Source organism: Microtus pennsylvanicus, chromosome 5, assembly GCF_037038515.1.
Source record: "Microtus pennsylvanicus isolate mMicPen1 chromosome 5, mMicPen1.hap1, whole genome shotgun sequence".
Lineage (NCBI taxonomy): Eukaryota > Metazoa > Chordata > Mammalia > Rodentia > Cricetidae > Microtus > Microtus pennsylvanicus.
The window spans coordinates 45,597,194-45,621,606 of record NC_134583.1 but is presented as its reverse complement, the minus strand read 5'-3'; the positions used below and the strand labels follow the sequence as shown (position 1 = coordinate 45,621,606).

Below are 24,413 nucleotides of genomic sequence, written 5' to 3'. Positions count from 1 at the left end.
GCAGTTAATGTAGGTAGAGCATAGTAGTAGGACAGATTCATCACTAACACAAGAAGGCTTTAGGGAGAAAGCAGAGAACACATTGGTTAAAATTTGGTAGGGATGAAGACCTAATTCCTCAAGACTGTAATCCCTGTACTCAGGAGTTTAAGAAAGGGATATTGGTAGGAGTTGGAGAGAACATCCTAAGCACATACTGAGTTCCATCCCAGGCTTGAATACAGAGAAGAATTCTGCCTCAATAACAAAACAAAACAAAAATGGTAAAAGGTTTCTACATCATTATTCACAATTCAGAAGGATAGGTACATATTACATTTATGTAACATCAATTGTGTTCATAGTAAGAACAACAGTAGAGGCTCATGACCTCATCAAGATATGAAGCTTCAGAAGGGATTAGCTCAGCAATGGAGCACTAGTCCAGCATTCACAAGGCCCTGGGTTCAATCCCTAGAAGGGCAAAGATCAAACTAAAACAGGAACAGCAAAAGCTCATGATTTCAGCACTGCGGAGGCTGAGGGTGCCTCAGAGGTCAAATGAGGGTCTACTATGAGACCATATTTCAAACGAAGAGGAGAAGAGGGAGGAAAAACAAGTATGTTAAGTAAAATTCAAATTGTGGTGGCATGTCTGCTTATGTGCCACACCTTATGTTACTTATCAGTAGGTCAGAGCGGATAAGGAACAAATGAGTTGTTTTATTGAAGGAGGTGTGTCATTGCGAGCAGGGTTTGAAGTTTCAATAGATGTGGACATTACTAATGCTCTCCACCCTCTGCTTCATGTTCGTGTCTAAAGTTCTGACCTCTTACCCCTGATTCAGCACTGTATTAGTCAGGATTCTCTAGAACAGTGATTGTGAGCAGCTGCCCTGAACTGCAGCTTTCTCAATGGTGAAGGCTTTCTTTACATAGGAGCAGCTTTCCAGAGGATCAAGACATTTTTAGAAAATCGTAACATGAGGCTGAACAACTCACCTGAAAACTTCCTGTAGCACTGTGTCCTAAGTTCAGAAGTTCAGGAAGGCAGAGCTGACATAGGGGAACTGAATTCCTCTGATGGTAGAACCAGATAAAACTGTGCTAGCATCCCATTGGCTGGTAGTTATTTAGTTTCTCTTTCTCACTTTCAGCCCTTAGTATCTTAACTTTTATTTCTCTTCTGGCTCAGCAGACATCAGACTTAGGGACAGAGTCCTAGGACACTATGGCCCCCATTTCCTCCTCTCCACAGATTCAGGATTTCTTGGTTGGTGTCTGAAGACCTGAGAGCAAATCTGGAGGGCGGGATTTGGAAGAAAACACTCTTTGTTCAGGTGAGTTTAATTTGAAACTGATACGGGCCAGGAAAGAAGAACTGCTGGCTCCTTGCTGAGTGGGGTAGTGGGCAGAGGAAGGTGTGGCCTTGACAAAGAAAATTTTCAAATTGCGCAGTTGGAGTAAAGCCAGAGTGGTGTCTGAATGTGGAGTTGAAGGTCTCGCTGTGTAATAGTGTATTTACAGATGGTTCTATTCTATCAGTCCCTTTGCTTCTCTTTCTCTGTAATTGGAAGTCCCAATCTTTCTGGAGCCTCTCATACATTTAATTGTACCGTTTAAATCCTCAAGTCTGTAGAGAATTTCTAATGTTACTTAAAGGTTATTACCCTTGCCTGCCTTTCCTTGGTCCATGTCTGCATGCCTAAATGAAATTCAGACTCGTTATTCCTGCTACAAAGAAAGATGATGCAGAAAAATCGAAACTTCATGGCATCCCTTCGGATACAAAAGATGTCTTTAAAAAAAAAAAAGAAAGGAAGGAAGGAAGAAAGAAAGAAAGAAAGAAAGAAAGAAAGAAAGAAAGAAAGAAAGAAAGAAAGAAACAGCCAAATGGTGTTCTTGATTATCATGGTGCAGTTCGTGGGTTGGCAGACACTTTCCAGTTTGTGCTTGGCACAGGATTCGATTGCAAGTAAAGAGACAGAGGAGGTGACAGGGGATGAAAGAGACTGTGTGTGAGAACACTGGAATCCCACACTTACTCAAGTCACAGCCTTTCTTTTCATTTGGGACACTGTACCCTTATATAGCCCAGGCTAACCTCATCTAACAGACCTGTGCTACCCCCCTAGACACTGGGGTTACAGGTGAACACTCCAGCCCCAGGACATTTCCGCCTTTCAGGAAGAGCACAAGCTCCTGATCTTAGGCATAGACTCTCTTTACTGCTATATGATATGAGATATTACAGTGCACACATTAGAGTTCTCCAGGTTTTAAACTTGCCAGCATATAGTGAATACACATTAGGTTGTTCCAGATAATGCTACTTTGTAAATGAGTTCTGGGACAATTTGTTTACTCAGCCTATTTGGAAAAAGAACCATTTTTCATATGACTTCAGTACTTTGAAGTTTCATCATAAAAAAAAAAGCTTTTACCTGCAACTTGATAGGCCATGGCTGGTTGACATCCATGAGAGGCCTGCCTTTGATGAACATAATGGGAACATAATGGGAACAGGAGTTGATGGGAGGGTGGAAGGCAAGAGCTTTGGAGTAGGACTAGGAGGGGAGGAGGGAGCAAAAAGTGTGGTCAGTTAATTTAAAAAAAATTAAATAAATAAATAAATAAATGGGTTTTACGTGTTATTGTGGAGGCCAGCCATGATAAGCTCAGTAAGGCAGGTCACCCAAAGGAAGTTCTTTACTCCAACCATTATCACCTGCCAGAGTAGGACTTTGGCCATCCATAAATTTAATAAGAGGCCTCAGTAGTTTACCCTAAAGCAATGCCTCCTTGCAGGAGGAAACACAAGCTGAGATTACCCAACCACCGCCCAAGAACAGACCATTCAAAGCTGTAGATAGACATCTGCCTGCACACATTCACCAGAACAAGGCTAGACAAATGTCATCCAATCAGAGGTCCTGAACCTCAGAGACCCCTCACCCTCACCTTACTACTATAAAAACCCAATTCTAATTGAGCTCGGGGCTCTCCTTTTATTCCAATAAATCGGATATGCAGGGAGATTGAGTTTGCAAACTTGATTAAAATAAAGGCTCTTTGCTTTTACTTATGGGACTCTTGGTTTCCTTGTTGGCTTTTGTGGGGACTTTGCGGATTTCGGCATAACATTACAGGGCTCAAATTCACCAGGAAAAGACCACAGACTCACCTTAAATTATATTTACCTGGATTTATTAATTACTCCTAGTAGGCCAACAACAGCCTAAAGGATAAATCAAAGTCTTGTCACACATGAGGCTGGAGGAGGGGTGTTTTAAGGTGGACAGCAATCATCTCATTTGTGTGGAATGTAGTGAGTAAGAAACTGCTTATACTCCCTCAGCTGTGAGGTGCTCTCTCACACAGCAGTAAGTGGGTTCCTGAAGCCAGAGGAAGCAGTTACTTATCTCATAGCACTCTTACAATTTGGGGGAGGGTAGCAAGGAGTGAGAGTAGCCAGGAGCTTCTCTTTTAGGAATATAAAATGGATGTCTACACAGAATGAAGTTTTCCTTACCCATCACGTACCCCAGTCAAAAAACAGGCACTTGGTCTGTAGCCATATTGATTGAACTGAACAAACCTAGTTTTTTTTTTATTAGTATCTTTTTTTAAAAAAGATAAATTTTTGCTGGAAATGGGGAGCATTTGAAGAATGATAAGTCAACCTAGTGCAATGGAAACGTCCTAAAATATATTAATAAATCCTAGTGAGGTCCCCTACTAATGGAGGATATGAAGTCCCAACAGGCAATTCACCAAAACAAGTCTTTCAATCGTGGGACTTTATTGCATTCAATAGAGTTGTTGGACATAGTGGCATTTAATTTGTATTTTAATAAGTAAAGTTTGCCTGAAATTAAGAAAGCAAAAGATTCCAGCCGATGGTCAGTCTCACTTACCAGGCAACAGTGACATACATCTTTAATCCAAGTAGCCACACTAGTTTTCTATAGAAACCAGGCAGTATTTGTGCTTGCCAGTAAACACAGAATTAAAGAGGATTATAAAACAGGAGGTTGTAGCTCAGGATAGGGCTCATCCTGAGACCTGGAGGCAGGATCACCATTTAGGACTGAGATAGAGGAAAGAGACAGTCACTGGCTGTTTTGCTTTTCTGATCTTGAGATTGAACTTCAGTATCTCTCTCTGAGTTTTTATTAATCATGACTCATAATACAAAGGGTCGCCCTCTACAAAAAGACGGTGGACTCTCCTTACCTAAGAGCACACCCACAGAATTCACTGAACATGAAGAATTTGAGCTGGTGCCTACATGGAACCTTCACCTCTACATTCTAGTCTCTCTGGGGAAGGAAGGTCCTCTGCAGGCTACCAAAAGAAATGCAAACACCAACCAGGTCACAAAGCCTTCACCTATAGTCTGTCCTGCCTGTGAGATATGCTAGCACAGTGGTGGCAAAGAACTGGTGGCTGTAGCCAACCAAGGTCGGATTAGAATGAAGGCCTGCACCAGGGGAATGAACCCATACCAGACATTGCATGGGTAACCAAGAACCAGAGGCTAGGTTTCCAAGAGACCTACAGTAAAAACCAAACACTGTTGGTCTAAAAAGAAAAAAGGGAAAAAAAAAAACAAGTAAACTAAGTTTCATTTTGTTTTGAGTTGTATATTTGTGGGCCTCCCTGTGTGTATACATACACATTTGAAAGGATGGTTGGGATAGTCACAGCTGGTGGATTCCTTGAAGCTGGAGTTACAGGTAGCAGTGACCTGCTTCATATGGGTCCCAGGAAGTCAACTAGGATCTTCTACAGAGTAATAAACACAGTTAAACAATAAGAAAAATCGTTGCCTATGTGCATCAGGAGATGGGCTGTGTACACTCCACTTCAGCACCAGGCTCTCTGGTAAGAGACTGGTAAGCAGAGGATCAGAGGGTCACACTGACTGGTGCTGATGAAGGAGGCAGTACAGTTGGGGGAGAAGTAAGTAGTTTGAAGCTTGTAACACTGAAGATGTGATTTTGTCCTGGGAAAGAAAAGGAAGGACAGAAGGTTGGTTACATGAGACTGATAGAAGGACACACGATCTTCCTGGTCTTCAATGAAAGGAAATAACAATCCTGAATCTGAAATTCGTCATTTTGGTTGAAATATAGCAGAGGACTTGAAAGTGTGACAGCATTCTTCTTTGCCATGTCTCTAACTTCTCTCTGTATTTCTCTCCTTTCTTCTTTTCCCTTATCATCGAGGGCATTCATTGATCTCTTCACGGTTCAGTGCTGATTTTCCCTTTCTCACTTGTCCCCCTTCTCATCCTCCCAGTCACTCAGGTACCTGAGGAGAAGTGTCAGGACTACGGACAGACAGACTCAGCATCACAGCAACAATGGCCTCATCAGTCCTGGGGATGGTCAAGGAGGAGGTGACCTGTCCTATCTGTCTGGACCTCATGGTGGAGCCTGTGAGTGCAGATTGTGGTCACAGCTTCTGCAGAGCCTGCATCACACTGAACTATGAGTCCAACGAACACAAAGAAGGGGAGGGCATCTGCCCTGTGTGCCGAGATAGTTACCTGATTGGGAATCTGAGGCCTAATTGGCACATGACCAACATAGTCGAGAGGCTAATACAGTTCGAGTCCAGCCCAGAGGAGGAGCAGAAGGTGAATGTCTGTGCAAAGCATGGAGAGAAACTCCAGCTCTTCTGTGAGAAGGACATGGAAGCCATCTGCTGGCTTTGTGAGAGATCTCAGGAGCACCGTGGTCACCCAACGGCTCTCATTGAAAAGGTGGTCAAAGAGTACGAGGTAAGAAATGGGAGAGTGTGGGACACAGAGCAGGACACAGTAACAGATGGGAAGTCTCCACTTTGTGTAGACTTTTTTTAATGTTCATGTCAGGTTCATTCATACAATCTAAAATTCAGTCTTGTAACTCTCAACAGTGGAACTAGTAAATGAATGGCATACGGCAGTGACGAGAGTGTCTGTGTGGTCTGTGTAGTGTCACATGACTCAATTCCAGAACTCTGACTGCTCATAAATTTGAGGGTATAGAGGTCTACAGAGGAGTTCCAGGACAGCCAGGGCTACAAAATAAGATTCAGGTTCAAAAACAATTTGCAGTGCAAGTTGTGGGAGTGGTGATGTATGTACATATTTATAGTAAAGACCAGGAGAGCTAACAAAGTTTCCTCAGTTTTCTGATGCCAGAATCAAAGTGACAGGTGTGTATTTGGTGGGATGATTGACTAAAATAGATTTCTGTGTCTGTTTATATAGAGCTTAGTGTGTGTAAATGCAAGAATGAATTGAGCTGAAGATGAAGATTTACCTAATTTATGGGCATAAATCATGGCACAAGATATTAAAAAGAGAACTGTCTTAGACCTCCTGTCTTTCCAGAAGGGTTTCTTGGCCTTTGGCTGGTAGCAGCTGTCCTACTAAGCACACAGCTTGACTCTTATACAATTCCTCTCCCACAGGGGATGCTCCAGGCTGCCCTGGACATGCAAATGGATAATGTGGAAATATGTGGCAAGTGGGAAGACAACCTTCAGAAGGAGAGAGTTTCCTGGGAGGCAAGTGGAGACCTTACCTCCTAAGGGAGTTAGCCTGATGCCTGGGAAGGACCTGGGCAAGAAACTCCCTGGCTTTTTATTCCCTGGAGTTGATGGGGACAAGAGTCCTTGATTAATCTTCTCTGCCTATTCCCTTGGAGCTGGGACTGCACAGAGAGTGGATCACAGCTGAGCCTGACTGTGTGAGAAGCTGATACCATGGCGGGGGCATGGTGACAATGGAACTAAGTCCTGGTACTCCTCCTGTGGTTGTTTCTGGAACTGTGACTTGTTAGGGAGAAGCTTGGGCACAGTCACAGTTCTATTCTTGCAGTTAGCTTCTCTTGGGGGATTCAGAGGTACAATGAGACTAGGAATCTGGGAGAGCTGTGTGAAACCTGAACCACAGCCTTGCTACCCAATTTGGCTCAAATGATCTTGGTAAAGGTGAACTAAGATTTGTGTTTGGGGATTACATGGACAGACCCTGAAAAGAGGCAGATGCTTCCCGAAGACTCCCTTACCTACTCAAGCTCATTCCCCATGAGAACTCCCCATCAGAAACAGTGGTTTTCTGTCTCCCAGTCCCATTAGGAATAACTATTTTTTATAAGTTTTATAATTTTGAATAATCCTGTCTTTTCTTCTCCCTGAAGAACCAAATACAGAGGGATGTAGAAAATGTTCAGAAAGAATGCGGGAATTCCTGGACTCCAAGGAGAAGAATGAGCTGCAGAAGCTGATGAAAGAGAAGGAAGACATTCTGAAAAGGCTGGAACATTCTCAAAATGAGGTAGAGAAACAGAGGGAGTCAGCAAGAGACCTCATCTCAGATCTGGCCTGTCAGCTGCAGTGCTTACCCATGGAGATGCTGCAGGTAAGACTGCAGGAGGTCCTGCATCTGAGAGTCAGAACACCTGGAAGCCATTCCCCTCCCGCTGTGCTGCTGTGATCTCCCTGGTGAGGACAGTAGGGCTCTCTGTGTTCTCCCAGAACTCTTTCTTGCATCGGAAGGCGTAAGTCATAAACAATGCCACACTAGTTTGGAATTATGATTAATAGAGTGGTATTTATTTAAAGGGGAAAAAACTTACAGATCACCATCAGCCCTCTGTGCAACAGGAAGTGAAGAGAGAGAGGAGAGGGAAGTGGCCGCTTTTTTAAAGGGAGAGAGACCATGCCCCAATGGGCTGGTTTCTCAGCAGCGATAGGCTGGAGGAGTGGGAGGACCTCCCCTAACATGCATCAATCTCAGAAACTGGGAAGGAATTACTCACATGGAATGCAAAAGGAAATTGCATGTTTTAGTTTTTAAATACAGTACAGTAGCAGAACTTGAGAGATCTGTTGCATCATGGGTAGTTACTATCCTACTGCAATGTGAGCATGCGTAAAAGATATTTAACAGTAATTTGTCATTTCATCTGAATTTGATGTTTGGAGAGTTTCACCCCCACTGCCTCTGATTCAGTGATGTGAACAGTGGGAGGGGAGTTGCTACCCAAGATCTCAGAGAGTGTTTCCTCCTCTGTTTTTGATTGCAGAGTTGAAAGGTGTCTTCTCTATGATTACAAGTATAATTTTTGTATTGCATTTTATCACTATTGCATTTTAAATACTTTAAACCAAAGACATATTTTGGTAATAAATATCTCTGTAGGAATTTGTTTCTTTCATCTCATTTGTGAATTTTATAGACCTTGGTAGTTCTGATAACTTATCAAATGCCTTTAATTTGTTGGTTTCCCTTGTATTGATTTAATTTTAACTGATATCACTCATTTATAAACTATATTAAATAGAATTAGACATATTTGGCTAAACTAAGCTAGTTAACGTAGGTAGTAACTGCAGCCAACATACTCTACAAGTCTGAAATAATCACACAGAAACTGCATTAATTACAGCACCACTTGGTCAAGAGCTTAGGCTTCTTATTAACTAACTCTTCCATCTTAAAATAACCAGTTCCTATTGTGGTCTATTTTACCACAAGACTCTGGGCTTACCAGTATGGTTCTGGTGTGGCTGTCTCTTTTGACAGCTACATGGCATCTCCCTGATTCCATTTTCTTTTCTCCTCTATCTCTGCTTAGAATTCCTGCCTTGCCTTATTCTGCACTGCCATAGGCCCAAAACAGTTTCTTTTATAACCAGTGCTAATAAAACATATTCACAGCATACAGAGATAAATCCCACATCAGAAAGAGAAAAAGAGAGCAAGAGATATGGTTAGTTGAATTTGAGGATCAGACAATTTTCATTACAAACACATTAAAATGTGTCTAAATGTTGTAAGAGCGGCGGGCTGTGTCCCGCCAGCCGGCTAGCTTTATCCAAAATAATTACATGGACACTGTATTCTTTTTTTTTTTATAAAACTTTTCACTTTTTATTTTTTTTTTATTGAGAAAAGGAAGAAAAAACAACAACAAGTTTCTACCTCCTCCCAGCCTCCCATTTCCCTCCCCCTCCACACACCCTTCTCCCCCTCCTCCCACCCTTCTCCCCCTCCTCCCACTCCTCTCCCCCTCCCTCTCCAGTCCAAAGAGCAGTCAGAGTTCCCTGCCCTGTGGTAAGTCCTAGGTCCTCCCCCCTCTGTCCATATCTAGGAAGGTGAACATCCAAACTGGCTAGGCTCCCACAAAGCCAGCACATTAAGTAGGTTCAAAACCCCGTGCAATTGTCCTTGGCTTCTCATCAGCCCTCATTGTTCGCCATGGTCAGAGAGTCCAGTTTTAACCCATGCTTTTTCAGTCACTGTCCAGCTGGCCTTGGTGAGCTCCCAGTAGATCAGCTCCACTGTCTCAGTGGGTGGGTGCACGCCTCGTGGTCCCGACTTCTTTGCTCATGTTCTCCCTCCTTCTGCTCCTCATTGGGACCTTGGGAGCTCAGTCCAGTGCTCCAGTGTGGGTCTCTGTCTCTATCTCCATCCATCACCAGATGAAGGTTCTATGATGATATGCAAGATATTCGTCAGTATTGCTATAGGCTAGGGTCATTTCCGGTTCCCTATCCTCAGCTGCCCAAGGAACTAACTGGGGACCTCGGCTTGGGCTCCTGGGAGCCACTCTAGGTTCAAGTCTCTTGCCAACCCTAAGGTGGCTCCCTTAAATAAGAATTGTGCTTCCGTGCTCCCCTATCCTACCTTCCTTTATCCCAATCTTCCTTTTTCCCCAAGTGACCCCCATCCTCCCCTTTTCCCTTTTCTCTCCCCATCTCCCCTTACCCCCATCCCACCCCACCCCCAAGATCCCAATTTTCTCCGCGGCGATTTTGTCTACTTCCCATAGCCAAGAGGATAACTATAAGTTTTTCCTTTGGTTCAACTTCTTACTTAGCTTCTTTAGGATCACCAATTGTAGACTCCGTGACCCTTATTTATGGCTAGAAACCAATTATGAGTGAGTACATCCCATATTCATCTTTTTGGGTCTGGGTTACCTCACTCAGAATAGTGTTTTCTATTTCCATCCATTTGCATGCAAAATTCTAGAAGTCATTGTTTTTTACCGCAGCGTAGTACTCTAATGTGTATATATTCCACACTTTCTTCATTCATTCTTCCATTGAGGGGCATCTAGGTTGTTTCCAGGTTCTGGCTATTACAAATAATACTGCTATGAACATGGTTGAACAAATGCTCTTGTCATATGATAGAGCATCTCTTGGGTATATTCCCAGGAATGGTATTGCTGGGTCCAGGGGTAGGTTGATCCCAAATTTCCTGAGAAACCGAAACACTGATTTCCAAAGTGGTTGCACAAGATTGCATTCCCACCAGCAATGGATGAGGGTACCCCTTCCTCCACAGCCTCTCCAGCAAAGGCTATCATTGGAGTTTTTTATTTTAGCTATTCTGACAGGTGTAAGATGATATCTCAAAGTTGTTTTGATTTGCATTTCCCTGATAGCTAAGGAGGTTGAGCATGACGTTAAGTGTCTTTTGGCCATTTGAACTTCCTCTGCTGAGAATTCTCTGTTCAGTTCAGTGCCCCATTTTTTAATTGGGTTAATTAGCATTTTAAAGTCTAGTTTCCTGAGTTCTCTATATATTTTGGAGATCAGTCCTTTGTCTGTTGCGGGGTTGGTGAAGATCTTCTCCCAGTCAGTAGGTTGCCTTTTTGTCTTGGTGACAGTTTCCTTTGCTTTACAGAAGCTTCTCAGTTTTAGTAGGTCCCATTTATTCAATATTGCCCTTATGTCTGTGCTGTTGGGGTTACACATAGGAAGCGATCTCCTGTGCCCATTTGTTGTAGGGAACCTCCCACTTTCTCTTCTGTCTGGTTCAGTGTGTTTGGGCTGATATTGAGGTCTTTAATCCATTTGGACTTGAGGTTTGTGCATGGTGATAGATATGGGTCTATTTTCATTCTTCTACAGGTTGACATCCAGTTATGCCAGCACCATTTGTTGAAGATGCTTTCTTTCTTCCATTGTATACTTTTGCCTCCTTTATCAAAAATGAGGTGTTCATAGGTTTGTGGGTTAAAATTCGGGTCTTCTATATGATTCCATTGGTCGACTTCTCTGTTTTTATGCCAGTACCACACTGTTTTCATCACTGTAGCTCTGTAATAGAGTTTGAAATCAGGGATGGTAATGCCTCCAGATAATCCTTTATTGTATAGGATTGTTTTGGCTATCCTGGGTTTTTTGTTTTTCCATATAAAGTTGATTATTGTCCTCTCAAGATCTGTGAAGAATTTTGATGGGACCTTGATGGGGATTGCATTGAATCTATAAATTGCCTTTGGTAGAATTGCCATTTTTACTATGTTGATCCTCCCAATCCAAGAGCAAGGGAGGTCCATCCATTTTTTAGTATCCTCTTCAATTTCTTTCTTCAATGCCTTAAAGTTCTTGTCAAATAGATCTTTCACTTCCTTGGTTAGATTTACCCCAAGATATTTTATTCTGTTTGTGGCTATCGTGAATGGTGAAGCTTCTCTGATTTCCCTCTCTGCTTTCTGTGAGCTTTCTCTGTTTTCTTTAAGTGGGCACTTAGTGCTATGAACTTTCGTCTTAGGACTGATTTCATAGTGTCCCATAAGTTTGAGTATGTTGTTTCTTTATTTTCATTGAATTCCAGGAAGACTTTAATTTCTTTCTTAATTTCTTCCTTAATCCAGGTATGGTTCAGTAGTTGACTGTTCAGTTTCCATGAATTTGTAGGCTTTCTGGGGGTAGCATTGTTGTTGAATTCTAACTTTAATCCATGGTGATCTGATAAGACACAGGTGGTTACTAATATTTTTTTGTAACTTTGGATGTTTGCTTTGTTACCGACTATGTGGTCGATTTTTGAGAAAGTTCCATGAGTTGCAGAGAAGAAGGTATATTCTTTCCTATTTGGGTGGAATGTTCTATAGATGTCTGTTAAGTCCATTTGATTTATTACCTCCATTAATTCTCTTATTTCTCTGTTAGGTGTCTGTCTGATTGACCTGTCCATTGGTGAGAGAGGAGTGTTGAAGTCTCCTACTATTAGTGGGTGCGGTTTGATGGCTGCCTTGAGTTTTAGCAATGTTTCTTTTATGTACGTGGGTGCTTTTATATTAGGGGCATAGATATTCAGGATTGAGACTTCATCCTGATGAATTGTTCCTGTTATGAGTATAAAATGCCCCTCTCCATCTCTTCTGATTGATTTAAGTTTGAAGTCTACTTTGTTAGAGATTAATATGGCCATACCTGCTTGTTTCTTAGGTCCATTTGCTTGATAAGCCTTTTCCCAGCCCTTTACTCTGAGTAGGTGCCTGTCTTTGTGGTTGAGGTGTGTTTCTTGTAAACAGCAGAATGTTGGATCCTGTTTTTTTATCCAATCTCTTAGCCTGTGCCTTTTTATAGGTGAGTTGAGTTCATTGACATTAAGTGATATTAATGACCAGTGGTTGTTAACTCCGGTCACTTTTTTAGTAGTAGGGTTTGTGTGTTTCCCTTCTTTGATTTGTGTTGGTGAAGGGTCTCTAGATGTCTGAGTTATTGTGGTCACTGTTGGACTCCTTGGTTAGTGATTTTCCTTCTATTACTTTCTGTAAAGCTGGATTTGTGGCTGTGTATTGTTTAAATTTGTTTTTATCCTGGAAATTTTTATTTTCTCCATTTATAGTGAATGAAAGCTTGATTGGGTATAGTAATCTGGGCTTGCATCCATGGTCTCTCAGTTTCTGCAGTACATCTATCCAGGACCTTCTAGCTTTCATGGTTTCCATGGAGAAGTCAGGTGTAAGTCTGATAGGTTTACCTTTATAAGTAATTTGGCCTTTTTCCTTTGCAGCTCTTAATATTCTTTCCTTATTCTGTATGCTTTGTGTTTTGATAATTATATGGCGAGGGGATTTTTTTTTTTTGATCCAGCCTATTCGGTGTTCTATATGCTTCTTGAACCTTCATAGGTATATCTTTCTTTAGGTTGGGAAAGTTTTCTTCTATAATTTTATTAAATATATTTTCTGGACCATTGAGCTGCACTTTTTCTCCTTCTTCTACTCCTATTATTCTTAGGTTTGGTCTTTTTTGTGTCCCATATTTCCTGAATGTTTTGTGATGAGAGTTTGTTGGACTTGCTGTTTTCTTTGATCAGTGTGTTTATTTTCTCTATGGTATCTTCAGAATCTGAGATTCTTTCTTCTAACTCTTGTATTCTGTTGGTTATGCTTGTTTCTGTAGACTCTGTTTGTTTACTTAAATTTTCCATGTCCAGCCGGCCCTTTGTTTGTGTTTTCTTCTTTGCCTCCATTTCGGTTTTCAAGTCTTGAACTTTTCCCATTATCTGTTTGATTGTTTTTCCTTGGTTTTCTAGGGTATCATTCACTGATTTATTCAATTCTTCAAACTTTCTGTTATATTTCTCATCCTTTTCTATAAGGGCGTTTAAGGGCATCAATCACTTTCATGAAGTCAATCTTTTCTACTTCTTCTTGATTAAGGTGTTCATGTCCTCCCGTTGTGAGGTCGCTGGTTTCTGGTGGCTTCATGTTGCTTTTCAGCTTGTTGGGCGAATTCTTGCCTTGGCATCTGCCCATCTCTTCTTCCAAATGCTCCCTTATGGATCTTCTTTTACTGGATCAGGTCTCCTTGCATATCCAACGCTGGCTCTCCCCAATGCTGGCTCTCCTGGTGCCCCAACATTGGCTCCTCCCAATGCTGGCTCTCCTTGCGCCGAGAGATCAGGCCTCCGTGCTGATGGGGCAGCTCGCACACAAAGCGCCTACCCTGCTTGCTGCAGGCAAGCCATAGAAGCAAAGGAACTCCCACCCGCTTGGGTGTCCCGAGGATTCGGACCCAGTTCCCAGGCAGGCTGGGCTGGGTGATGTTATGTGCCGAAAGAGGGCGGTGGGGCCGAAGTGGGTAGGGTTCTGGATGGAAGCTGGTTGGGCTAGGAAGAAAGAGGCGGTATGCCAGGAGGAGAGGCCCTGCAGAGGCCACTGTATTCTTTTAAACACTGCCTGACCCATTAGTTTCAGTTTTTTATTGGCTAGCTCTTACATATCGATCTAACCCATTTCTCTTAATCTGTGTAGCCCAAAAGCTGGCTTACCAGGAATGATCTTAACCTGTGTCTGTCTGGAGTGGGAGAATCATGGCGACTCCTTGACTCAGCTTCTTTCTCCCAGCATTCTGTTCTGTTTACTCCACCCGCCTATGTTTTAACCTATGAGGGCCAGGCAGTTTCTTTATTGCTTAACCAATGAAATCAACAGATAGAAAGATGACCCTCCTACATCATTTCCCCTTTTCTGTTTAAACAAAAAAAGAAAGGCTTTAAATTTAACATAGTAAAATTACATATAGCAAAACAGTTATTAAGCAAGAATCACAGTTACAATATTTATATCTATTTTATCTTTTATCATAACAATGGAAAACTATAACTATAACTATCTATCTATTCTTCAACTCCATCAAAGACTCCAAAAGAATACAATATTACCTAAGCAAACAAAAAGTAAGCAACTTTTAAAACTCTAGAAATGACAGAGACATCTTGCTGCCTGTACAGTCACCCAAAGTTCCTCTGTACCGTTGGGGCATCCATCTTCAACCTTCAGGCCCATAGTATCCAGCAGACATTTCCATGAAGCAGGACATTTCAAAGTCAGTTCAGTCACTATCTGTTGTGTCCTGAAGAATATCTTGCAGACTCCTTCTTGAGTCAGGAACCCCAAAAGATCATCTCACCTTTAGGCAAGTTCAGTAGTCCTCTCTCTGCGGGTTCTCTGTGTCCAGTTTATGCTATAGTCCAGGCAAGAGCAGTTTCTTGCCAAAATGGCTATCAAACTCCATAAGGATCCTCTTCGATGCCCATCTTCTTCTTGAAGTAGATTGGGGCTGCCAGGAGCAGAGTGTCTCATTGTAATGAAAAGTCCAAAGTTATTAAAACATTAAATGCCATATTTTGCAGTCTTTGAAAGATATGAAGAATGTCTATCTAACTGAAATGTATCTCTATATATCTAGAAAATCTAACTAACATGACTACAAGCTTAACTATTACTGATGATTATCCATTAACCTATATTTCTTAATTATATATTACATTTTTTAATGAACTACACAATCACAATATCTTAATCAATAGCAGAAATATGCATATACATATAACAAAATTGACCTTAAATCTCTATCAATAAAGCAAAATCTATACTAATACAAATTATTCATATCTATATCATATCCCCCTTTAAATGTTAAAGAACATTTATAAACCATATTTGGGAACATGGGCGAAGTTTTTTTCTCTCCAAACTGCTTCCTGCTGAATGGGGGCGTTGTTAATGAAGTCTTTCATGGTATAACCTGTGTGCTAGTTTCATCTCAGTTGGCAGTTGAGCGAAGCAATTTTCTGAGGGTGTTCACGCAACCTTTCAGGAGGATGTGGTCCATCATACCATATTGGTATGGAAGCAATCTACAGGGTCTGGTCCTCTGTGAAAACAAAAGAAGACCCTCTCCAAATCATCATATCCTTAGACCCAAATTTTGAAATCATAATACCCTTATATCCATTCTGGTTTAGCTTGGCAGCCCATGTAATGAAATGTCTCTCTGTACTTAGCTCCTTCACAGTCAAAAATTTTAAAGAAAACACAATGTACATAATCCAGACTCTGTGAATTTTCCATTTTTACATGGCTTATTTTTCTTTATTTTAATCTCTTAACTATCTGTACTCTGTCTCTTTAAACACTTTACCTTTTTTTTTAAAAAAAACCATTAACTTTATCTCTATATTCTTTTTCTTCTCTCTCTCAAGCCTACGTACATTCATCCAACAGTGTGACTCATTTAGTGGTCTGAATCTGTCCTATTGTGAATCTGCAAGTTTTTACTATCCAGGAGCACTTTTGATTTGCGCATTTAAATCACTAGGCACTTAAGAATCTAAGCTGTGACATTCCTAGGTCAAAAACAGATACTGCCTGCTGGCCCTGCCCAGTCCAACATGGCGGAGCCGCTCGTGCCTCTGATCCTTGCACATTGCACCACTAGCATGGCGGAGCTGCTTGTGCCTCTGAGCTGTGGCACGCAATGTCCCCCTTTTAGGCACACAGCAGTCTAGTTGACATCAAACAAATCGTAGCACTTTACTCCAAATGCTCCATTCAAAAGCTCTGTCTCCTGCAGGAGCCAGACAGAGATTGCAATGGCAGCACAGCCCAGAAAGCCAGCATTTTAAAACAGCCAGTTTTTTCCTGCTGCTGAGTCAGGAAAATTTCAAAATGGAGGATATACCATTTTGTGCTAGCTCTGGGGCCGCCAGGTAGGAGCGGCACTCAGCACTTTAATTCTGAGACTGAGCATGCAGCACAGAAATTCTTTTCATCCGAGTTACAGCCAAATCTGACAGGCAGAGCACTGCGCAGTCTGAATGGCGGCAGGAATCCGCCATTCTCTTCTGCCTGCCTAAGCCTAATTCTGCCGTCTGCCCAGGTGCAGGCGGGAGTGCTGAGCCATCAGCAAGGTCTCAGAGCACTCTGCTTCCAATCCCAAGGGTGAACAGAAACAACCAGTCCCATAAAAGCCATTCAAATGCTTTAAAGCCAGAGTTTGCACTGGCAGCACAGCCCCAGGAAGATGCGCTTTAAAATGATGCAGCGTTTTTTCTGCTGCTGATCCCGAATCAGGAAATCTCTCTACAACACGCCACCAACAAACAGCAAAAATCTGTGTTAAACTCTCTCTCCCTTATTTTTAAGCCTTCTCAGGTTATTAAGTGGATTTAGTCCATCATGTCTGGGTGCCACTCTGTTGAAATAGGAGCGTTTCTTAAAATGTTAAGCAGTTCTTAAAAAACTTAAGTTGCACCATGTACAAGTAATACGGTTCTGGAGTTTCTGTCTCATGTCAAGAGCCATGATATGGGACAGAAAGAAATATGAATTTAGAAAACATCTTTGCTTTTCTTCATATCTATCATACTTTTCATTGAATATATCTATCATGCCTTTCAGTGAATATATATATATATATATATATATATATATATATATCCATATGATTAATGTTTAAGTTTTTCACAATGAACAATGAGTTTTTCCTGAAGTGACATTTGAAGCTTCCAGGAAGAAGATGGGGCCCCATAACAACAACTCCACCTGGTTGATATGACATCATGATACTGATAGTGCTACTACAAGACGTGCTTTGGGTACCAGCTGCACAAGACAGTTCCAACTTGGTTAGCTGAAATGGTGCACATCTTATACAACATTTTGTCCAGACCTGCACAAAATACTCAGAGACTATTGGCAATTTTAAAAGACATTGATCTTGAAATTTAACCATCATTTTACTTTCACAGGATCCCCCAGAAAGAATGTCGCCCCCATGACACCTGGAAGTAATTCTAGAGGATGACGTCCCCTCTCCCAGTAAAGTTTGCCCTTGGGTTTAGGGACATCATTTAGGGATGGATTATAATTAATATACGATTGAGGGTTGGGGGAAGAATTTTATAAGCTCAGGGATCATTTTGAGAAAAAAAAAGAGGGATGATGGGATAATAGATTTGTAATTGTGAGTTACTGTTTCTAAACAAATATATTGGTATAGATTCTTGTATATTGATACAAAGTTAAATTATATTGACTATTATATGCATGCATGTTTCTACCTCTTTTTAAAACATTTTTATGTATTGACATATATTGTATTGATATATATATTGTATATATTTACCATATTGCAGTGTACATTTCTACCTCTGATTAAGATACTTATATAATGTTTGTGTATTGATATATATTTACCTACTGCAATGTATATTTGTACATTGTTTATATTTGGAGGTCATTGTCCTCTTTTGTTTCATAGTCGTTTATTGTCTTAATCTTTAAGTTAGATAGATATTGAGAATTATATCGATTAATAGTCATCTAAGTTTGTCATTTATAATTAGACTAATCTGGTTCTTTAGATATATAGAGATTATACTCAGTATAGATAGATAATCTTCAACTTCTTCAAAGAGCTGTAGAAAATGGCCTTTAATCTAACTCAGAGTTTTGTGGTAGTGAGACACAATTACTCCTGGCAACACGACTCTATTCCCGAGAGAATGTTGAGCACCAAAGACACTCCGCCTGGAGCCTTTCTTTTTGGCAGAACTGGCCTTTGGGCAAAGAAATGCCCATAACTCAACCACTGACAGAGATACAGAGCATGCATCAATAGATAAAACAGGACTGTCATATCCTGCCAAGACAGGGTAAGATAGTTTTGAAAAGTTGCTTGCCTTGGAAAATGGTATGTCAGTTATGTTAGGCCTTAGCCAAAGTTGGTTGCTTCAACGCTGCTAACGTGACTTTGGGTGATTGCCCAGGTAGCTAGTTGTCTCTGTGATTTGTTGCATGTTTTGGAAGTTGTTTTACTGAACTTCCTAATTACCCAGGTAACATTATTTCCCTTCTCAGATCTTCGATGGGGTTGAAGACTATAAAAATGTAGTTACTTTCTCTCATGACTTGGCCAAGTTATTTATTATACAAGACCTAAACTAGTTAGAATAGGATATTTGTACTTATTTTATATAATTTCATAGTAGGTTTAGAACTCTCTTATTTAAACAAAAGGGGGAGGTGTTGCGGGAGGTCCTCCCACTCCTCCAGCCTATAGCCGCTGAGATACCAGCCCATTGGGGCGTGGTCTCTCTCCCTTTAAAAAAGCGGCCACTTCCCTCTCCTCTCTCTCTTCACTTCCTGCTCCACTGGCGTCTAGACTCCCTTCCTGGTTGCGTAGAGCGCTGTTGTCTGGGATGGTGATCTGTAAGTTTTTTCCCCTTTAAATAAATACCACCTTATTAATCATAATTCCAAACTGGTGTGACATTGTTTGTGACTTACGCCTTCATCTAAATGACTAAAATAATGTAGAAATCAGCTTCTCAGACATGTTAGTTTTAAGTTAAGTGATGGAGGGCTAACATGGAGCATGAACAGTGTCATTGTCCACGTGTTTAGTTGTACACACAGTAAATCCTATGTAAGGTCTCAAATGATCATCTACTCATCTTTCTTCTCCAAAGAAGAAAAATACAAGTAGTACAAGACAGAAAAATAGTCTACTAGCTTACATATAAATCAAGTAAAGAGCCATGCATCATGTGCATATCATGTCTTAGAAAACTGTGGGTGACAGGTTTAATTCTCTTTTGACTTTGTCTCTGTACCCAGTGAGCCTATGACCAGGATTTACAAGAACATTCAGTACATGCTACTAACTATGTTTTTTTTTCTTTTTCCCTAGGGTGTGAATTATGTTTTAACAAGGTATGTTTGGGCTGACAGGGATGAACAGTCCTACTGTCTGTTGAGAATGATTTAGTATTCAGCTGAAATATATGTCTCATAGGTTTGGAGGAATTTAGACAAATGTTATACTGAAGTTCAAATAAGAAGGAGGAAGAGGTGGGGAAAGGCAGCCTCTGACTGTTGTGTAACTACTGGAAACAGATTTGAATCTCTTTTAGGGGTCTGGGTAAGGGGAGTCACAGAGTCAGGCTCAGCAGTGGGAAGAGGCAAATGGAGCCACAGAAGCTTTCAGACTCTTTGTGGTTCCATCATTCTGTCCGCGTTCTGTGCGTGTGTCTGGCTCTGTCTGCAGCTCACAGGTACTTGATTCACAGATTCATCCTAGATAGGGTATGTCTTCCTTGTCTGCAGTGCTCACAGACTGTATGCTGGGAAATATTCCTGTGGATCTGTGTATTTCTCATGGGAATAGAACAGTGGGCACAACTGTTCCGTGTGAACAACACACTTCAGAAGACTGGAAAGCTGTGCCCTTGTGTGTAAGATCACACCCAGGCTGTCGGCAGCAGACTCATGTTCTTGTGTCCAAAGTCCTGATCTCCAAAATACCACCAAGAGACAAAATTCGATGCAAAAGAAAAAGGGGAGGGGGTATGATGGCCAGGCAAAATGAGGAGGGCTTGGATAATTCCAAACCTGCACTGCATAGATACAGATCCAAGCCCTCCAAAACGACATAGTTACACACTTGGGGTTGGCTGAAGCCTTAAGAAGTTGCAGTATTAATTCCCAGCATGAGGACATCTGGCTTTGTTTGTCTATTTCTGATTGTACTTACCCTGTGTGGCAGGTGTTGATGGGCTCTGATTGGTTTCTCTCTATAGCTGGGGACTGAAGTCCGACTCTAAGGTCAGGCTACAACTGAGGTTAGGTAAGGGGCAGATACATCTTACTGAGTGACTGGGACTGCCTCGTTCTGAGGTCTGGATATTCAGTATCAGCGTTAGTTTGATATTTCAGTCTTTTTTTGAAAAAACTGTCATCTCTTAAAAAGGAACCTGGAGAGTCAGAAACTGGCCAAGAGTATCCAGACTGATGAAAGTGTTTGAAGTCCTGGCTTTCTCCAGTGTGTTCTCCACACTCCATGACTCTCTACCAAGGAGCAGCTTCTGTACCCTGACTTTAGATTGTCCTGGAAAGCACAAATTTACTGATTTATCTATTCATTTATGTATTTCTCTGTTTCTTTGTGTCCCTCTGTTTGTTTGGTTGTTGGTCTGTTTTGTTGTTGTTGTTTTATTGGCAGGATTTCTCTATGTAGCCTTAACAGACATGAAACTCACTCTATAGACCAGGCTAGCCTTGAGGTCAGAGATCTACCTGCCTCTGCATCCCAAGTAAAGGGATTAAAGGCTTCTGACTCCATGTCCAGCCCACATAAGATTTTTTAGCCACCTAATTTTGATTTGTTTTGAAATTCGCCAATTCATCATTTCTTAAGAGTCTGGGAAGGAAGGATACAAACTCAGGGAACAAGTATTTGGTTGTACAAGTGAGGAGCTCTTCTCCAGAGAAGTAAGGCTTTCCCAACATCACATAGCAAGTAAGCGGGAGAGGTCCTGTGTGTGCCTCTCATGTATGCAGCGTTAGTATCTACCAATTCTCCCCCTTCTCAGAATTCTCAGGAGAGCTCCAGGACCTCTATGGTTAGAATGAGAGGGATTGATAGGAAGTCCATGGTGGTTAGAGGTCACACTGTCTGAGATGTGGAGTAAATCTTTTGACTTTAGGAGTCAGAATTTGAGACTGAAACAGCCTGAAATCATCTCGAGAAAAGAGAGAAAGATCTTCCGAGCTCCGGATCTGGAAGGCATGCTGCAAGTGTCTCAAGGTGAGAGAAAATGAGGAGAACAGAAAGTGTGTCCCAGGGATGTCATCATATTTAATGGACAAAATCATTCATCAAGTCCTATATCACAGTTTCCAGACCTTCCCCCACTCTGCAGAGCACATTGACTTTATTGTTCTGATTCCTTGCTTGCATTTAATGTCATGCATTTTCATCATTTCAGAGCTCCGGGATGCCCAGTGCCACTGGGGTAAGCAGAAATCACACTATCAGCCTCTCTCATCTTAATGCCTTTCAGAGTTTATTTCTCTACTAATACTTACATTTTATGTTACTGCTCCCAATATGCACAGCAACCTCCCTCTCATTGAGCTTAAAAATGGCTCTACCAAATTCCCTCTCATTTTTTTCTCAGGCCTCTGCTACTTAAATCACAAATAAGGCAGTACCTTTTTTCTCATGTGACTCTTAATTTATATGTCTCATTTTTCTGCAGTTCACGTGACCCTGCGTCAACGCAACAATGAAAACATGATCATTAATGAAGACAAAAGACAAATACAACATAGAAGTGGTTATAGAAGAAATTTGCAAGATTCTGAGTCCTATGATTTCGGTGTCCTTGGATTTCCTGGTATCCACTCAGGGAAACATTACTGGGAAGTAGACGTGTCTAGATGTGATACCTGGCTCCTGGGAATAAATGATGGAAGATGTGCTCAACCCCAGCTTCCTTCAGTGAATAAAGAGGGCATCAAAGCCAAATATAATTCTGATGTTAACCAACATGTAAATTATCAGCCCAAATATGGCTACTGGGTTATAGGGATGCGGAACAGGTCTGTATATAATGCCTTTGAAGAGTGTTCTGTCACCCACAATGCCAGTGTCTTGCTCCTCTCTCTGACTCGTCCTCCCACTCGTGTTGGAGTTTTCCTGGACCGTGAAGCTTGCACTCTCTCATTTTATGATGTTTTCAAACATGGAGCTCTCATCTATAGATTCTATGAACCAAACTTCCCTAATGCTGTTTATCCATATTTTAATCCTATGGAATGTTCAGAGCCACTGACTGTCTGTGAGCCATTCTCCTAAGCCCTCACCCATGTCTGTACAGTGTCCCCATGTCTGATGTATGTCATATGTCTAAGCTCTGTGGGATCATTTTAACTTTTTTTTCTGTCTTTGAATGCAGGGAACCATCAAACTGCCTTGGCCTAGCTGCCTTGAGAGGCATGAGTCATAGGTTTTTCATGATAGAGTCCGTGGCACCTGGGGTACACTGGGCCTTCCAGTTCCCAAGAGATGAATGCACTCACTCAGGCATGAAACATTCAGGCTATATTGCATTCTCTGTTTGTTCCCCCCAATAGTCAAGGAAGCATGGAAATTTGATAGGACAATAGATATTAGACATTAATCTTGAGTACCCTGTATAACCTGCAATCTTCATTGTTTTCTGACAAGCAAATTGCATTGATCCTGGCAATTGCCACTATGATCAGATAAAGGTGTAAAAGTCTAATTTCTCTCAATAAAATTGTCACAGCCTTTATCTTGCTGTGGGTCCCTCAACGTGAGACTGTTTCCATTCCTTAAGCCTTATCAGGTGACCATGCCCTAGTAAGTGAGCACTGGCACTCCCATTTGGTCTTTCTATTTTAATAACCTTCCCTTCTCAATGCAAACCAGTATGGATTCTTTTTTTTATCCAATTGCTTGTCTGTTTACAAGGCAATAATAATTCATTATTTCCCAAATTCCCAAAGACAATATCTTTTCCTCACAAGGTGAGGTAAGACCTCTGCTAACCCACACTTCCTGTCTGTGGTGCCACAGATGGCAGCCAGGGCCTTGTGCATGCTGAGGAGGTGCTCTGCCCCTGAGCCACTTGTCTCAGCTCTACCAAGTCTCCACAACCCCATTCCTCTGTCACTGACAGAAGATGACAGAAAGTCATGATATGGGATGTACTTCTGTATATCTCTTGCTTTCATTTCTAATGAATAGAAATGATTTGGCTTATGGAAGGGCAGAACATTGCCATAGAAATGATATATATATATATATATATATACAGAGAGAGAGAGAGAGAGAGAGAGAGAGAGAGAGAGAGAGAGAGAGAGAGAGGTGAAGTCACAGAGATGCCATGTAGCTCCAAAGGAAAGAGTTGCACTGAACCTTACCCGGTTTGCCACAGCCTCATGGTGATACACAGATTAATAGAAAGGATTAATTTAAGATGTAAGAGTTAGTTAATGTGAATGCTGAGCTAATACACCAAGCAAAGTTATAATTACTTTAGCTTCTGTGTGATTATTCTGGTCGGTGTAGCCAGGAACAAACAAGAAGCTTCCAACTACAAAGTTCCTCTCCAGCAATTCTACTAGTTTTGAAAATTACATGTAGGTGTCTCTTTAGCCTAGGAATGAGCCCTTAGTTGTAGGTCAGTTTAACCACATTGCTGTGCTTCATCAAAACTTAAGAAGGAAATATCTCTAATAGTAAGCACTAATGCTGTGGGACAATGGTTTTGCCCTGTAAAGATTTCTTTCTTGTACTTGTTTAATAAATGTTCATTGGCCAGTAGCCAGACAGGAAGTAGAGGCAGGGCAACAAGAATGCTGGGAAGAGGGAAGTGCAGTCTGCTGTCGCGACTCAGCCTCAGAGGAAGCAAAATGTGATTACCTCACCAAAAAAGGTACCAAACCACGTGGCTAACTCAGATAAGAATTATGGGCTAATGTAAGTTATAAGAATTAGTTCAGAAGAAGCCTGCACTAATGGGCCAATCAGTTTATAACTTATGTAGACATCTGTGTGATTCATTGGGACTTAATGACTGCAGGACCAAGTGGGACAAAAAAACTTCAGTCAAGACACTAAGACTGTGTTCAGAGTACCTGGGTTCTATTCCTGCCACTCCACATAGAAGTGTAACCCTGAATAGCAACCTCAAAAGCCTACGCTCTATGGGATTTTTGTTTTTGTTTGTTTTTTGTTATTATTTGTTGTTTTTTAAATTTTTTCTATAAAGAGTATACACACACTATAAGTCAGTGTGAGAAAATAAATCTGGATGTGTTAAAAGGCTCTGATGATAAAAACATCGTCCTCCAAGCCCAGTGACCTGAGTTTCATCACTTAACCCACATGGTAGAAGGAGGCAGCCAACTCCAACCTACAGATTATCCTCTGTGTTGACACATATGCAGTACACGTTGGCCTAGACACATTCACAAATCTAAAATGAGTTATGTAAGCGTTTTATTAGGAAGTTCAATGCATAC

At 41.4% G+C, this 24,413-nt stretch overlaps 1 pseudogene; it reads left to right on the top strand.

Moving 5' to 3' along the window:
- Positions 1-1,152: 1,152 nt before the first annotated feature.
- On the top strand, positions 1,153-23,061 carry LOC142849499 (tripartite motif-containing protein 30A-like; annotated as a pseudogene).
- Positions 23,062-24,413: the final 1,352 nt, after the last annotated feature.